The 17,893-nt window shown below is 42.8% G+C and overlaps 1 protein-coding gene and 1 long non-coding RNA gene across 2 annotated transcripts in view; one reads left to right on the top strand and one right to left on the bottom strand.

Annotated features, from left to right (window-relative positions):
• Window positions 1-17,893, bottom strand: part of SLC4A7 (solute carrier family 4 member 7) — a 135,428-nt gene that overhangs the window by 112,550 nt on the left and 4,985 nt on the right. The window lies entirely within an intron of this gene.
• On the top strand, window positions 1,555-8,523 carry LOC101804783 (uncharacterized). The gene is made up of 4 exons (XR_005263149.2): window positions 1,555-1,885; window positions 3,244-5,110; window positions 5,351-5,383; window positions 5,576-8,523. It is a non-coding gene; the product is annotated as an uncharacterized lncRNA (long non-coding RNA).

The following is a 17,893-nucleotide window of genomic DNA, read 5'->3' as shown; positions in this document are numbered from 1 at the left end:
ACCCTTAGAAAGGTGGTAGTGTAAATAATCCAAGGTAGCTGAAACCACCATCTTATATTTGGACCATTTTTGTAGAAGGCTGTCAGCTTTCCAAGCCCTCTTCACAAGAACTGGCCACAGAAGACAGGTGAAATATTCTTTTTAATGGATTAGGTACAAACATTCTCATTAAGGTGTAACCAGATCTCTTTAGAAAAACAAAGAACAAGAGGAAGAAAAATATATTTTTTGTACTTCGTCTTGAGAAAAAAAAAAGGAAAACAGAATAAATGAGGCTAAATGAGAATAAACTATAGCTAAGCAGATTCTGCAGCTAACCAAAAACATTCAAAAATAAGTGGTCTTGAGCTGTAGACCCAATCCTTCAGAAGCTTGTCTCTCAATCATCCCCACCCAGGTGTGAATATTCAGAGTGAAGATTTACAGCACGGGGCTTTATGCTTCCCCCATGGAAAGCAGGAGATAGAAGATGGAACAAATCCATACACAGTTGTATACATTGACACATATCATTCTCTTTTGTCTCTTCCCTATTTGCACTCAAACTGAGTGGTAGCCGGTTCATTTTAAGAAAAATATGCTAAGCTATCAACACAGACGGACCTTAGCTGCTCTCAAAACACAGGATCTGGTCGGAGCTAGTTCTTGCACCCTGTGAAGCACAGGTAGGAGCCAGTCTGGTACTTGCGAAAAGGCTCCAGCACCTCAAGCACATGACAGGCATGAGAAACACTGCCTTCTCTATCGGTCCTTATATCCAGGCTACTCGGAAGTCTCCAGCTTTGTTTTCAAAGCAAATAAACTCTCTAAGACACCACTGTGTTCAGAGACATCAACATTTACAGACACTGTGATCTTCCGTTCTTTGCCCTTTGGGACAGTAAATTTGTTTCACTGTCAGAATAACCTCAGCAAAACATTGCCTTCGTGACATCTCCCACCTTTGAGCTCTTCCACTGTCTCTTCGTTCCTACTCATTACACCGTTAACTTCTTGTTCTGGCTTCCAAGATCTCCCAGTTTCTCAGCCTTTCTATCAGTTCAGCATATTGTTGTCTTACCACCTACACTCAGCAACAACATAAGCCCTTTACAGTGACACCTGCTGTGCCACTAATCTGTTTAGCAGACACTGTTAAATCAGTTGTGATCAGACAGAACACAACCAGCAAAGCAGACATAACTAGGGCAAGGAAAGAAAGAGAGCAGAGTAGGGGTTTCACATGATTTTGGTGAAGTTTGGCCTAGAACATTTTAGGACCTGGCTGAAGCTATTTCAGAGCCACTAGCGACTATCTGTGAGAGCTTGTGAAGGAAGGACGAGGTTTTCCTAAACAGCAAAGGGTGCATACAGTGTTGATCCATAAAAATAGACAGAAAGGAGAATCCTAGAAATGACAGAGCACTTAACCTAACACTTTGGTTCTTGGAAAGACACCAGAACAAATCAGTTAGTTCTTATGTAAGCACCTCAGAGATAGACACGTCAGCAGGGATTTGCCAGTATCAAGTCACTTCCGTCCCAGTTAATTTCCTTTAAGGCAAGAAGCAAGCCCAAAACCCGGTGGAGAAATGCTCCACAGCTGCCTTGTCAAGGCTTTGACACCGCAACATGTAATGTTCTCATAGGCAAGCTGGGGCAGCATTGTAAGTCAGATGCAAAACAGCATGGAGAAATCATATCCAGAACAATGAGCTATCAATTGTCAAACGGGAAAGTTTATCAACCTGTGTGGGGCAGAGCATGGTTCGAGGGTGCCAGCTAGTTAATATATGCATTTGTGAGTGGGAAGCTGGAAAAGACTCACTACATCTGCAAACAATGTCAAACTGGAGGGAGCTGTGAGCACTCTGGAAGATCACAATTGAAAGCAATTGAGGCAACAGTGAGTAACTGCTCTGGGTCCCTTCCAGCTCTGTATGCTATGACTCTATTCTTCTTCATGTTTAACCCCTATGCAAAGCATAAGCTTTAATCCCCTAATTTGATATTTCTTAATGATTCTTTATGCATCTTGTGCTTTTATTCAGCTCCTTTTGGCCAAATCCAGATAGTTGTTGCTTGATTGCAAGGCTTGCAAGCTTTTTTTTTTTTTTTGGGGGGGGTGGGGGGAGGGGAGGCGGAATGCCTTCGACTGTATTTGCACCTCACCTTGTACAATAATTCCCAAACCTTTGGTCTGGATTCCAGGAGTTTACACACTACAAATCAACTAAAAGAAAATAAAAAAAAATCAACATAAAACAGGCAGGCCTCTTTGTCAAAACAGATGAATGCTGTTTTCAGCATTAAAATATTCTGGATGTTTTAAATCAGGCCAGCATACCGGACAGGAATTCAGCTTAAATTTGCATCCACTTTTAAGTTACTTTCTTTTCATGTGATACCTAAGGCAAGAGTATTCAGTGCTGGTATGCACTAATAGCACACGTACTGAGGGCTGACACGTGGAAAATGAAGCAAAGTCTGTGTAAAATGAAATCATTCCATACAAGGACAGCAGGGCCTAAGGGATGGAATTACCAGCCCTAAATGGTGCAGCAGCCAGCTTCTGCACTGTCTGATCCTGCAAACATTGAACACACATGCTCAGCCTGACTATGAATAGCCCTATTGAGTTGAACGGAATTATTCACGGTAGTAAAGTTAAGTACGTGCATAAGCACTCACAGATTTGGGGTTTAGCACAGGGCAAAAGAAAAAAAGAAGAAAAAAAAGAGGAAGGCAGACATTTCCTGTGCTACAGAGAAGTTTCAGTCCAACAGATCTGCTCAGACCCCAGTTGCCTACGCCTGTAGTTTTCCTCTCTGTAGACAGCCATGGTCAGGTCTTCCTGGCAAGCAGATGGGAGGAGCACCCCCATGTTAGAGGCACTGCTGCTCCAACCCCAGCACCTACACAACCTCCATAGTGCTTCTGGACCTAAGATGGCCATAGAAAGCAACCTCGAATTTGCCACCTGTAGCTTTTTCACTCAGTTCATAGAAACTGAATCACAGGCAGTATTTTCATTGACAGTGAAAACACACAAGCCAAGAATAAAATCACACGGGCTTTTACAGACTGTCCTCACCCTCACCACACTGGTATTTTCCAAACAGCCAGCCAAATGAATACATATGTCCACAGTCTTGGAAGGGCCATCCCTGTGCTGCGATACCTCTCCTCTTTGCTGTCTCTTCTAAAAATCATTCAGATCCGCTTTTGGTTTGCTTAATAGTTTTAAATATTTATTTTTTTTAGGGAATAAAGCAATTCACTGGATCCTAAAAGGTACCTAGCCACAACAACAATAACAAAAATTATCTGTAAAAGATTTTAAATAAGCCTGAATTCTGTATGCTGTCATATTTCATTATTTAACCACTGGAATGGAGAAGGGATGGACCCATGGTCAAAGCACAAGACCGGTACTTAAGAAATGTGTCCTGACTGTTACAAATACATGTATGTGATTCTGAGTACATTATTCAAAGTCTTTGGCTGAATTTCCATCAGTGATTCATGATACCAATATCCAACCCGAGAGCTTTCAAGTCTGATACTTAGAGACATTACACTCCGCATTCTGCAAACCTAGCAGATTTCCAGAACACATCAGAAGCTGCCTACCCAGTAAGCAACATTTTCAAAAAGGGGGGGGGGGGAGAGAGAGTATATAATCTCTTGAAATCATGAGCTTCAACTTGTAAACTGGAGCTGAAACTCAAATCATAGAACCATGGAATGGTTTGGGTTGGAAGGGACTTTAAAGACCATCTAATTCCAACCCCCTGCCATGGGCAGGGACACCTCCCACCAGCCCAGGCTGCCCAAAGCCCCATCCAGCCTGGCCTTGAACACCTCCAGGGATGGGGCATCCACAGCTTCCCTGGGTAGCCTGTGCCAGTGCCTCACTGCCCTCTGAGTGATGAATTTCTTCCTTATATCTAATCTAAATCTACTCTCTTTTAGTTTAAAGCCATAACCCATATCCTGTCACCACACCCCCAACAAAGAGTCCCTCCCCAGCTTTTCTGCAGGCCCCCGTAAGGCACTGGAAGGCCGCTGTAAGGTCTCCCCAGAGCCTTTTCTTCTCTAGGCTGAACAACCACAGATCCCTCAGCCTGTCTTCACAGGAGAGGTGCTCCAGCCCTTGATCATCCTCATGGCCCTCCTCTGCACTTGCTCCAATGTGTCCATGTCCTTCTTGCTGAACACAGGGCTCCAGGTGGGGTGTCATGAAAGCAGAGCAGAGGGGGGAGAACCACCTCCCTCACTCACCCTGCTAGCCACACTGCTTTTGACGCGGTCCAAGACTTCCAAGGCTTTATTTATTCATGAAAATATCCATCAGGAAGGTGTTCTGGACACAGGGTGTTGTCCTTTAAATCCTCCTCTCTGGTATTTGTTTGCTCCAAAAGCCATATTTGCTCCAAAAACCCATACCAGCCCCATAAGGGTTAACCCAAAGGCTGTGTACTTATGTAACTACTGGAACTGAAACAGCCCCACCAGGAAAGTGCTTTACAGCAGAATACGTTTGACTTTGGCATGGGAAAATGATACCAACAGCCACTTTTAGGCTCGTACTTCTGCATCATACAACAGGAAGTGGTATATGCTGCTCTGACGATACTGGTCTACCACACCAGTTCCTCTACAGAAGGGTCACAGCTGAGCAGGAAGCATAGGCCTAGCAGCCCCTATCCAGGTTCTCCCTTAGCTCTGCACAACAGCAAGGCATCAGGACACACCGAGCAGGGCTGAGATGACAGCAGCACTTGGGGTACACTGCTGCTGCCACCCCCTGCTGTGATAGAAGTGGGGCACTGAGGCAGAACCGACTGCAAGGCGGCAGCAGAGCAGAGGAAGAATGACCTAAGATGAGGTATGGTGTAATTACAATTAATCCCTCCTGGCATAGCCATACTCTGTTCAGACGTCACTGGCAGGAGTTCAGGTTTGCATCTAGAGCTCATTTTGCTGACAATGGCTACAGTAAGCCATACAAGCTGAAACACAGCTTTGGGACCATAAACAGTGGCCGAGGTTGGACAACTGCACTGACGTACTCTCATGGCACAGTAACATACGTACCTCCTCCTCCAGAGACAGAGACCATGTGAAGGTAAGCTATCATCATGTTACCTGGCACTCATTTCCTTCTGCTTTTTCCACCTAGCGAAATTCAGAGGTGTTAGTCATTGCAGGCCTGGTGAATTATTTTCACCAGTGGCTCTGCCAGCAATAAATGCTGATGCCTTCAAAATGTTTTGTGATTTTTACTTTGATGAAAAACACGCTAAGAAGTCCTCACTACTTGCATTTTATTTCAAACTTGTCTGATTTTTTTTTTTTTTTTTTTCAGAAGGGATGATGAGCTCTGATCTCAGGACCAAAGGTAAGCACTTATTTCATGGGGATTATTCTGAACTAAAAGTGGGTTTAATTTTAGCACCCTTCTTCCTTAGTAAACAAATAGTAAGAAGAGACTTTATGTGAACAGACATGTACACATCCTTATTATATCCTGTCAGTGCACTGTTTGGTAAGATTATACTGTCATATGACAACAGACCTATTTGTATTACAGGCTTCACTTGAACAGAGAACATGTTTCAGCAATTTGGACTTCTAACTATTCGATGGGTGGGAGCGCTTCAGAGAGAAGATACTGACGAGCCTGTTTAAGCAGGTGGACAGAGAGAAGCTGTGGAATAATACTGAAGTGCCCAGCTAATAGAAGTCAGTCTTTTCATAAGAGTAAGGATAAGTATACATAAACAGTTTATTTGTTTTCTCTTCAGAGATCACTCCAGTTGGCTTCAGGCAAGCGGAAGCCACAGCATCCATGCCCTTTCCAAGAGGAAGAAATTGGTTTCATCCTCAAGTTCTTGGTACAGATTCACTGAGCTGAATTTCTCCAAGAAATATTATTGAAGAACTTGCAGGGCACATATAGAGGTGGTCTTAGCCCACCAGTTCACTGAAATGAACTAGTTCTGGACAGCACATATTTTATTTCTGGCTGTTGGCTTCCTTCCAGTCAGTGTCAAGGCGCTGGCCCAACTCAGAAAGGGGACCTGTTCAGCTGCTGAGATCAATACAGCCCTCAGGAAAGGAAGGAGTAGGAGGCAGAGGCTGCCCAGCATAACAGAGGTTATAATGGCAGTGGCTTGTTACCCTGGGAATGCAGCTGGGTGCTTTGCTGAGCAGAGGCAGCTCCAGGGGGTTGGTAGGTGAAACACCCTTTAGTTAGCAGCTTTGAACAGGACTCCCAGTAAAAAATGGCAGGGATGTCGTTGATGGGAAGGCTGAGGATAACATACAGGAGCTCCAGAGTGACCACACGCAGCTGTCTGAAATCCTGGAGCTGCTGAAAAAGTCTCTCTAATCCATCAGTGCAGAGCAGAAGTGCTACATAAGCAGGAATCTGAGTTTACATTGCAGCAAAGATAGCTCATTTACATTTCCTGGAATCTAGTATTTGTGCAGAATATCCGTGTGGTTTCTCCACTGCAATGTCACCTGTTAGTTCTACGGTTTCAGCCACAATAGTTTCATACAGCAGAAATGTTTTTCCTGGCCACAAAAGACTTGCCTTGCCCAGATACCAATCCCCTCATATGTTTATCTTGAGGTCTTAATGTGTCTGGCCCAAGGAAACAAAAATAAAAAAAAGGGCAAAGAATTAAAAACAAGCAGAGAGGACTGAAAAGGAAACTGGAAAACAAAGAGATCTAAAGAATGGAAAAGTGAACTAACATCAAAGATATCAGAAGAATAGCTCCAGCTGCAAGAATAGGAAGGTGTGGTATGTAATTCTTGTTTACTTTGTATGCAATAGAGGGGTACCAGCACAATTCAGTGGAAGGCATTATTATTGCGTGTATGCAACACCACACCTGAAATAGGGAGTTTCAACTTCACCAGGCTCAGGTCTTCCCTGAGGAATCATCTTCACCCACCCCAATAAGCTCCCTTTGCTACCTCCTAGTAGAATGGCATTTTGGCATCTCCCACATCCTTTGCCAGTGTGCCCACTTGACTCCAGAAGGTGCATGGAGAGTAGGGTTAGGCTCGCTGGTTTTAAAATGCACTAAAACAAACGCTGAGAAACGTTAACCCTAGGACATTGACATGCTTACTTAAGAAAGAAAGGACTGGGCATTATACTGCTAAAATCTGTTTGTCATGGGTTTAAGCCAACATGTTTTCTTTGAAATTTGGGCGGGTGCATGACATGGTCGGTTATTGCAGCTTGACAAACAGCTGGCAACTGGTTAAACTGCAGTAAAGCTGCCACTCTGCATCAAGAGGTCCCAAACAGCAGCGCAGCACAGACAGATGGATCACACAGCCTTCAAGCTGCAGCGCAGGCTCACATTCATAGAATCACAGACTAGTTTGGGTCAGAAGGGACCTTAAAGATGACCTTGTTCCATCCCCCTGCCATGGGCAGGGACACCTCCCACCAGACCAGGTTGCCCAAAGCCCCATCCAGCCTGGCCTTGAGCACCTCCAGGGATGGGGCATCCACAGCTTCTCTGGGCAGCCTCTGCCTGTCGCTCATCACACCATCAGGAGCGCCAAGAGTTATACCTGATTCTTACTAAGGGTTAAAGACATTAAAAGGACTTGCTCAATGCCAGGCTTTGTATGAGATACGGCAGCACCTAATTCCACTGCCACAGAGGAGCTGGCCACCTGTCTTGCTAGATGCAGGCTTTCATGCTTTACTGCCTGGTTTCCCTGAGAAAAAAAGGAACATTCAACAGGATCTTGGACTCCCTGTTAAGAGTTGATTCTAGACAAAAGATGAATGAGGCACAGTAATACAAGTAAATAAAAGGTCAGTTGGTTTAAAAAAAAATAGTTGAAGTGGAACCTGTTTTAGTTCATAACTAAAGAACAAGGAAATGTTGAAGCAAACTGCAAGAAGGTAAATTCAGAGCTGGTAAGAACGTTGTTATATAGATTTTAAGAATTTCATCCAAACCTGACAGTCTGACAGTGTCACTGAAGCTACAAACTAGGCAAAACTCTCCCAGGGCTTATATGTTTATAAAGCAGAGTTACAATAACCACTTTTTTTTTTTTTTTTTTTTTCCAAATGGGAAGGACAACTAACTACATGCTCCAGGGCTTAGTATTTAGAGATTGTGTTGTAACAAGGAGGAGACTGCTTTGAGGAAGAGATTATCTCACACATACTAATTAAAGACAAGTTGTGCCTTCCCCTACAGCATCCCATACTGACCAGTGCTGGAGAAGGGGAATTGCCATGCTGAAACACACCCGAAAACGCATCAACTCCCATGACTTTTGCGAAGGTGCCCTGGGCAGGTTGGGTGGAGGCCTTGGGGAAGGCTGGGCAATCAGGGGTTAATTCCCTAAGGGCCATGATAACTAAAGGAGATGAATAAATAAATAAATAAATAAGAAAAAATAAAATGATTCTGAGTTGCTAAGCATTTTTTCTATGACCAAATCAAATGCAGTCTCCCATGTCACCCTCAAAAATAAATGCTCAGGAAGTTCTGTGGACAATACTTGCGTCTGTTCTGAGGTATGGAAGTGCCAGAGCAAGAAAAGCAGACAGACTCAACTTCTGCTGCTGGCTCTGTTAATTACACACAGGCCATTTGCCCCCAGTTTTACCATCTTTCAATGGGGAACAACAAAACAGACCACTGCTGTAAGCAACAGGCATTACACATGGCCAGCAGAAATGGGATTATTTTGTGCCAGGCAGTTCTAGAACTGTTAAGAATTGGGGTTTTGAGGGTTGTTTTGATTGGTTTTAATATATGCTATATACTGGGGCTATGTTTTCTACCTAAATCATATCCAGACTCCATTAGTTACCAAATGTGCAAACCATACAATTCCTGGGAAACAAAAAAATACTCAATGCATCTCTACTCCTTCAAGATTATGTACTATAGCTTGTCTAGATACCATTGTTAAGGCCAATGTGACAAGCGTATCTAAAGCTAGATCTGTGCAAGCAGTACCCCTAACAGAGAAAGATTAAAAGGGAAAATGCAGGCAAGGTGGTCAAAGTACACAATAGATTGTTTTGTTGTGCTGTTTTTTGTTTTTCTCTATTAGGTAACTCCACAATTTAGCACAATGATATCCTCCCACATACTGAGTTCTGTTATCTTAGGACTTCAGCAGCAAACAAAGAAAATCTATGCTCTACTGATTTTAGATACATTAATTATAGATTATCATAGGTTCTACATGGGTCATAAGAACAAATTGATCACTGTTCCAAGAATTTAACAATCAAACTCATTTAAACATCAAACACAATGAAAAATAGAAAAAAATAATCATGAAGCATTTCTGACATCTGTGGCTGATGAGATAATTACAGGCAGTTTTTCTAGAGAATTGAAAAAAAAAAAAAAAGAAAGTGAAATTTGAAGAGAGACCGAAGTGTCCCATTTCAGTGTGAGTGTTACTCACAGACATTTGGCATGAAGGGGAAAAAAGAGATATGAGAAGGAAAATGGAAAAGGTCTGTTCTAGTTTCACTGATGTTAGTAAGAATCTCCCCATTGTCTCAACAGGACAAATATGACCAAATACATCAGTTAACAAGAAGTCCTGGAAAGAGTAAGGAGAGGATGAAGGATATAAAGAATGAGAACAGATTGGCCTGGAAATGCCATGATGTCAGGATAAACTTGAACTTCACAAGAAGTGAACTGATTTTAGGGAGGGTCTAATAAGTCACAGCCAAAAACATGATCACTCACTTATTTTGTAGCTTTTCTTTAAATAAAATCATCAGTGATGTGAGAGACAGTAGTGACTATTATCCTCCTGGAAAGGTCTAAACTCCACTTGTCCTGAATACTTTCACCTATGATTGACTTGGAACTTTGTAATGAATACTAGAAGCATTAATCCTCATTGCAAGTGTGCTATCAGGATATTAAGGGGTTGGCTTGCATGGATATTTGGCCATTGTCTGCTAGGGAGGCCGGGAGATTGTCAGATAGTGATTAAATCTGTCTGGCTGTTCTGACATTTTACTTAGTGTCCACCAAGTCCTTTAATTTCTGTAAGTGTACGTTAGAGCTTGAGCTGCTGAGGGAAGTGGGAGAGGAAAAGATTAGGTCCTAGCACCTTTTCATATCAAGTTGGAGGTTTTTGTTTAAAAATCAAGCTTGAACAGTTCCCTAGCATGGGTAAAAGTCCTGTGTAAAAGACCATGTCACTCTCTGCCCAGATGGCCAGAAGCCATCATTTCCACAAGAAACAAAAGCAGCTAAAAGCTTTAAATCCTATCCCATTGTAGGAACACAATTGAATTCTCTTGCCAACATGAGGACAGAATATACATAGTCACTGCATAGGACTGTCAGTCTTTGTGGGAATTACTGAAGTCTAGCTGCAAGATTTCCATATACAGACATTTCCTGCCATGAGAATGTTACAGAACTAAGCCAGCATCCAATATAATCTAAAGAACAAAAAGAAAGCCTCTAAAATAGCAAGGAATAAGAAAAAATTATACACAAAGAACACTTCATACTTTCAATACAGGCATTTAAAGTAGAAGATATCAAGGTCATATCCTGCAGCTTTTATTCAGGCACATCAATAGGAGGGGGTTGTTAAGGAAAAGCCTGAGGCAGTATCTGACCTTTTCCATTTTTTTTCCTTTGGATAAGATGGTTGCAAGATGCTGCCCAAGAACAGAACTACAGGACATGCCAAACTCAAATGCACATCTGCAACTGAGTAGTATCCACGTTTCAAAACATGGCCCCAAAGAAGCTCTACAAATATCAATACGAGGAACAAAAATACCTGGGTCTCCAAACTGTTAATGCAATCTAATGTTGCTATAAGCGAAGCAAAAGGAGTTTAATCAATCAGCCATTACATCATGTTTAAAGTGAACACAGAAATCCCCATGGAAGTCTGACAGCCTCCCAGCCCAGCAAACTCACTTTGTGGCTAAAAGTGAACTAACACAGATAATATGCACTGAAGCAACCCCTGCCCACCCACTTCCCAAGAAATCTTTTTTCAGCATAAAGAGGGGAAAGAGGTATAGTCTTTGACTGAACTGGCTGAAATATCCAACTCATCCCTCTGACCTGGAATCCAGCTGCCCAACATGAGGGCAGATACCAGAAAATTTCCCAAGAGTCATGATGGAGAGCAGCTCCCTCTTCCACAAGCAGTGTATGTGAAGTACCACCCTTGTGCCCCCACGTACACAGACACCTGAGAGAAAAGTAGCTGCCATTCATGTCAGCTCTCCTCCCACGTTGCCTCAGCTCAATCCACTACAAAGAAAGGTAGGAATTATTAGACCTATGGTGTTCTTCCACTAATACTGTAACACCTCAGAGCTGTTCTGTACGCTCCCTGCAGCTCACTAGTATCATTATTAACCATTAGTTCATAATACCGGTTCCAGTGCTATCAGAAGAGCTCTTAACAGTCATAAAACATCCACCTGGAAGCATTCACATGCCACTGCACACAGTATACAATAATACATGTTTTGTCTGACCACTAATTTGCTTGAAGAAATGAATTTTTGCTTTTTTCAGTGCAGGCTTGGAACAACTTAATTTTTATGGAATTTTCCACACCAAGTGTTCAGCTTCTTGTGGAAGAAAGCAGCTCTGAAAGACATACTAAAACAACCAGGGACGTGACATGTAGGAGGGAAATAGGAATTCCTCCATTTATGTCTGCTGGGCTGGGCTTGGTGCCCCCCTTTAAGAGGGGCACAGGCACCTCATGCAGAGCCTGTGGTTTACACGCGTGTAACATCTCCCTCTACTGGCTCAAACCGTGGGAATACTCCAGTTCCCAAGCAGAAAAACCTTCTCTGGAGTAAGAATCTCGAGTTTAGGTCCACCCTTTTGTTCTTCCACGTATTTGCAATCTCTCTCCATGACCCTAAAGCAGACAAGATCTGTGAGATGGAGCAGGTGATGAAGAACTGGGCATTAGTTTAGTTGGCACAGTTCCCTGATGCTGGAGTCCTCGGTGAAAACGTTTTGAAGACAATGTGGATGTTGGGGCAGTTCTTGGGAACCCAGGATTAAAGGGGACAGCTGGTTTGTAGAACCTTTTGTCTTGGACCGCAGAGTAACACCCGATATAACAATGCTGCTTAAATGATTTTGAAAACTAAGTTCCTAATGGTGACCCTTTAGCCTCTTCAGTAAAATCAGAGTTAAGTGGTAAACTATGGAGGTTTTGCCACATCTCAGATCTTTACTCTTTGAAGATGGCTTGGGATTGGAATTAGTATTATGAACTAACAACACTGTTTGCTGTAATAATTCACACAAAGTGAAAAAAATTCACACAAAGTAAAAAAAAAGTGAATAATTGAAAAATTAAAAGTTATTCATAGTAAGAGAATTACTTCATTTTCACTGTTCTCCATTTAAAAGCCTCTTTAATTCACCATTCCTTCCCTTTTATTCCCCTTCTTCCTCTGTTTGATAAGATTTTTCTAAGTTTCCCTTCCCCGCATCCTGCGTGCACGGAGAACCATTCATGCAGAATTCACCACAGGAAAACAAGCATAATATCCCACTCCTATATTCCCAAGAGGAAATTAACTGAAACTACCAGTCCTTGGGAAATTGGCATGGAAAAAAAAAAAGGCAGGAGATATTACTACAGTCAAGTTGTCAGGGAAACTGTTAGCACTCTGGTAGATCAGGAAAATGGGCTAACTGAAACATTTTCTTCTAAGTACCCAAGCAAAGTATAAGGTCCTTCATGGGGATGGGAGGTGCACAAAGCCTGAAAGCGTTATTGTTTTTGAAAGGCTTCATAACCCTACGGCATCTATGGGAGAGCTCTCTGCAGAGCGGACCCTTGCTAACTCTTCAGCCCAGACATATGGTTCTCTGAACAGGACATGGCCAATTGCCCCTTTGTGGAAGTCCTTCTCAAGGTTTCCATTGATAGACCATTCTATAGAACTCCTATGCCAAAAGATAAGGTGACATTTTCTAATGAAATTATCTGTTTCTGTGTGTTTGTTTGTTTTTAAGTTATTTGTGCCCAAGCCTGTTACATTTCCTTTGCTACTCAAGGGATAGCAAATAACTGCCACCAGTAGACAGATTTCTGCTCCAACAGCCCTCCCAGCACAGACACACTCATACCCGAATGGTGCCTGGTTTTGCTGTGCTACATACTACAAATGCATATGCTCACCACATATGGCTGGGAAAGCACAAAGTGACAGCTAGAAGAGTGTTCCTCTGGTATAACTGCACTTGCTGTAGTCTACTTGGGAGCAGAGTGATGCAGTTAAATGAGAAAAAGCATCACTCCTATGCCAACCTCTCTCGTTGACTTTGCTGTGAATGACTGTAGTGACAGCAAATACACAAACTGTGGGCCAGAAAGTGAGAGAAGAAAACCTAGGATCTAGCCCCGAACCAGGTCTGCAGTAGATACGTTTCAGGTGAATAAATCAATCTGCCTTTATATATTGTATGTGGAGATGCCTCAGTCACCTGGCAGACAAAGGTATCTCTGTGTAGCTCTCACAAACCATGTCCAAACTCGTGTTCCACAAGCATTAACAGCCAGCAACAGACTTCACACTGTTGTTGCATCCAAATGGACAACTCTCAGCAAGTGACCCCGTTAATAATACATGAGTCAGTGTGGGTTATTCTAACCAAAAATCCTTGCAGGAGGCCCAGAGAAGGCTTGAGTTTTCAATGGAAGAAGCAGAAGGGTAAAGAGGAGGAGAAAAAAAATCTAAAATAACTTGCTGGCAATCATAGCATGTTAACATCAGAGTCAAAATTAAAACTTTCTGGACCATAGCATATTTTTTTCTTCCCATTACCCTTTTCTCAGAAATAAAGCCAAAGCTTGTAAATACATTTATTTGGTTGCAGACTTGGAAACCTGCTAAAGACAAAATTTTGTGGGCTGATTTTACCTTCTGTGCTGCAGGTTACAGGAAGTTTCCTCACACCTGCATGGCTTGCTCATAGAGTATTAAAATATTGCTCCTTCTCCAGTTACTCAATTTGCCTGCTTGAACTAGAGACCTACCAGCCCTTTAGATTCACCCAGCTTGCATCTGCTGAGCCTCGCCAAAAGTGCTTGCCATCCTTGGCTCCCATCACCTCAGAGCGTGAGGATGTGCACGCACATATACGAGGTGTGTTAAGAGGTTAAAAGGGTGAATTTGTGCTGGGAGCATCATGTAGATGATTGGAGCCTCAGCTTGGCACAAGAAGAAAGGCCGAGACATGCCAGAATTTGCAGAGACATATTCCTCAAGCTGCTTGAACTGTGCATGGCTCTCAGACTCCGAGCAAAGACCACAGGACTCGAGGTCACCACATCCATACAGATAGTTGTCAAGCACCTGAGCACACACAGGTGATTCAGGCCACATCTGAGGCCTTGCTGTTGAGGGCACTTTGCCTCATACCCGCGTGCAAAGGGCTCCTCTCTCACACTCCTGACAAGGAGCAGCCATTAGACTCAGATCATCATTTCACTGCCTGTAAACCTCCGGAGCAGAGCAGCCTAACCTTCCTTTTCTGAGAAGGAAGAAAAAAAAAAAATGCACAGAAATTCTCCAAGCACACATTGGAAATCTACTGAGGCACAGGAAAAAGGCTGAAACCCAAACCTGTAGCCTCAAGGGCAAGAAGGGACTGCATAGCTCTGCCTGGACATCCCACCTGCGATGTGTGACTTTTCCCAGCAGTGCTTATGCTCACTTTTCCTCTAAATGAAAGTGCTAAACCATCCATGCCAACTGCTGAGACTTGAAAAAAGAGACAAAGCCCTACTGCTGTTATGAAAATCACCCTGTTGAAAACAACAGTCAGGAAGGGTACTTCTGTACACCCTGGGATTCAGGTTCAGGTGAAGTCACAGCTCAGCAACTGATTTCCTGAGTGATCTGAATAAGACATTCGTGGGCCTCAACAGCCAATGTAACATGGAAACAGAGCTGCCTTTCTCCCAAAAGCACCTTTTACTGGTACACAGAGCTAGCTCTAAGGTTATGTATAGACCACATAATTTAGAAGGACTGAGAAATGTCTGTGCCAGTTCTGAGATAAACTACTTCAGAGGGTAGCAGATAGTCATATTAACACTGCCTTGTGCCAGTGGGCCCTGATGAGAAGCAGAATCTATCCTACAGGATGCCAGCTGGGGACCTTTCTCTTTCTACTGCTAACATCAAGACCCTCCAGAGAACCAAAGCTGGCAAGTGCACCCAGCACAAGTTCATACAGCAAAGGCAAGGCTGGTGCTCCTCAGCTCCCCTGGGGAATGATCTCCATGCCAAAAATGAAACTCAGATTCTCTCTCTGTGAACACAGCAGCTTTGCTCTGGGATTTTGTGAGAGAGAGAGGAAAACATTGCTTCATGGAGCTGGGGAGAGGGAGAGTGAGGCTTCTTTGGAAATCAGAGGCTGTGCATGTAATACAGGTTGATGACAAAAACTTGGTGGATAGGACAGAGAAAGAAGAACAGTACCACAGAAAGGGCTTAACATAACAGCCAAACACATGAACATTGCTCCTCAATAACCTTTAATACAGCACATATGTGGACCTGCAAAACCCATACAGTGCCACAAGTCTTGATGCAGGGTAGCATCAGGCCTTGTAAACCCACTGAATGTCCAACACATTCAGGCACCCTGTTCTCATCAGCTTTAATGTGAGTCATGCTTCTATGTAAGATTTGGCAACTTTCTACATCTGTGCATGTCCCATGAGCCTGTACTGAAGTACAGAGGAGACCATTGGTTGGAATAGGATTTCTGTCCAACAGAGGATGCAAGGCATTGAGAAGAATGACACAGCATCACTGTATCTGAGAAATGGTAGCCCCAGAATCATGCGATGCCTTAGATGTACAGTAGCTTCCAAATTTGGTTGTTTTCTCTGCAGGCCCGTTCTCTGATGCAGACTACCACCTACTGCATGCTCCAGCCTGCATTCAGCACCACCCTACTCATAAGATGTAATTTTGCAAGAAATCGAGGTGGTTTCAGCATATTTCAAGGTATTAAAATCAGTTTAGTAAATATCAAACTCTGAAGTAAAGTAGATAATGGGCATTAATCACCCAAGTGAAGTCATTAGTTGCGCAGTGTTCATGGCTGTTCCTGAACCTGCAGCATCAATGAGGCCAGAATGAAACAAACCTTATCTGACTTGGTATAGCAAATCCAGCTGTTACTTTAAAGGAATCAAATTCCCCCCCTTCCTCCCCCCCAGTGATCTCCCATTTTACTTTTGCTAATTACACTGGTACAGAGATCTTAAACATTTTTATGGCACAATAAAAAGGTAATAACTCATCTGACCTGCAGAGGCATAATTACTACAAATATATCTATAATGCACATAATGATTCTGGACGGCATGTTTCCACAAGCAAAAGCCAAAATGAGCAAGCAGACAGTTGAAAAACTATCAGTTTTCTAAAATAGTGAGTTGAAAAATGCCATTTTTCTAAAATAGTGAGTCCTCTAGAAAGACTAACACTGCTGACAAAAACCTATAGGCCTGTGTCTCAGGCATCACCTGTTATTTTGTCTTTCCTCACACTATCAGTTAGGTTGTGAATTTTCAGATGGTTGTTTTTTGTTTGTTTGTTTTCCATATTTTGTCATTTATGCCATGTTTACAGTAAGCAAAACGAATCGTACAAAGAATCATTCAATAAACACTGTCCTCCACTCCAGAAAGTCAGATTCCAGTCAGTTGTTCACCACTATGGAAATAGTTGTTTGCTATTTATACATACGTAATGCAGAAGATATCAAGATTGATTAAAAAAGCCAAACAAATTCAGACATCCATTTATATGTTCATATTATGTACATATAGTTGCATATAGAATGTGATTTATCAATCCAGTCCCTTGCTATTGCAGGCAATGTCCTTAGACAGTTTTCTATCACCAGAAAGAAAGTTTGCATGTCTAAAATAAAAGCCAGGTTCTTAAACCCCCATTCAAATTATCCCCATTCTTGAAATACAAGTAGGGAAGAGGAAGAAGTTAGGGAAGAAGGGAAGGAGGAAAAAAATGTTTTTCTTTTTGGAGTTCAGAAAATAAAAAAAAAAAAAAAAAAAGAGTGAAATAAGGAAAATAATCTAATCTTAGCAAAGAAAGCGTTCTGGAAGTTTTGAGTTGTACTTAAAATGCAAAGTGTTGAGGGATTCTGAGGAGTCCAGACATGTATTTCTCTCAAGCCACAAGGTAATGACTGTTTGCATTTCTCTCAGTCACAATGTCCAGAAAGATTTTACCTTAAAAATACCACAGCAACCATCTTAGAAAAGACTACCTCTGCTGCAGAGAGCTGCTGCTCCGTTACCAGTATTATGTGTATTAATCTCAGCACACACCCAGTTCTGGAGTCAAATTCCTTATGCAAATGGTCAAAGATAAAAACAGGACAAAAACAACATCTCATGCAATACCCCTGCCCTTGCCAAGAGGCTACAAGTTGGAGGTGCTTCCAGGGTTCCCTCCTCCTGCGAGGTGAAATCAGCGCTGAGGAGACAAAGATACCCATCCTGTAGGTACACCTAACCAAAACACACAGCCCTGTTTCTTCCCAGCGCTCCTGTACTGCACATGGGCTGCCTGCTGCAAAGCCCCAGGCAACATACTCCTGCCAACCCTCTACCTCGGGGCCACATCCCGGGACATTACAGCACAGAAATTTGGTAGTAATCAGTTTACATTACTTCCACATGGCCCCTGTGTGCTCACGCCTGCTTCTACACCACCCCTTACTGGTGCTAGGGCAATAGTTCCAGGGCAGCACAGCGAGCCACACTGGGACCTGAGCCACATTACACATAAATATTTTCAACCCAGTTGTTTTTCAGAGAGATC

Source organism: Anas platyrhynchos, chromosome 2 (assembly GCF_047663525.1).
Source record: "Anas platyrhynchos isolate ZD024472 breed Pekin duck chromosome 2, IASCAAS_PekinDuck_T2T, whole genome shotgun sequence".
Taxonomy (NCBI): domain Eukaryota; kingdom Metazoa; phylum Chordata; class Aves; order Anseriformes; family Anatidae; genus Anas; species Anas platyrhynchos.
This window is presented reverse-complemented; position numbering and strand designations above follow the sequence as displayed.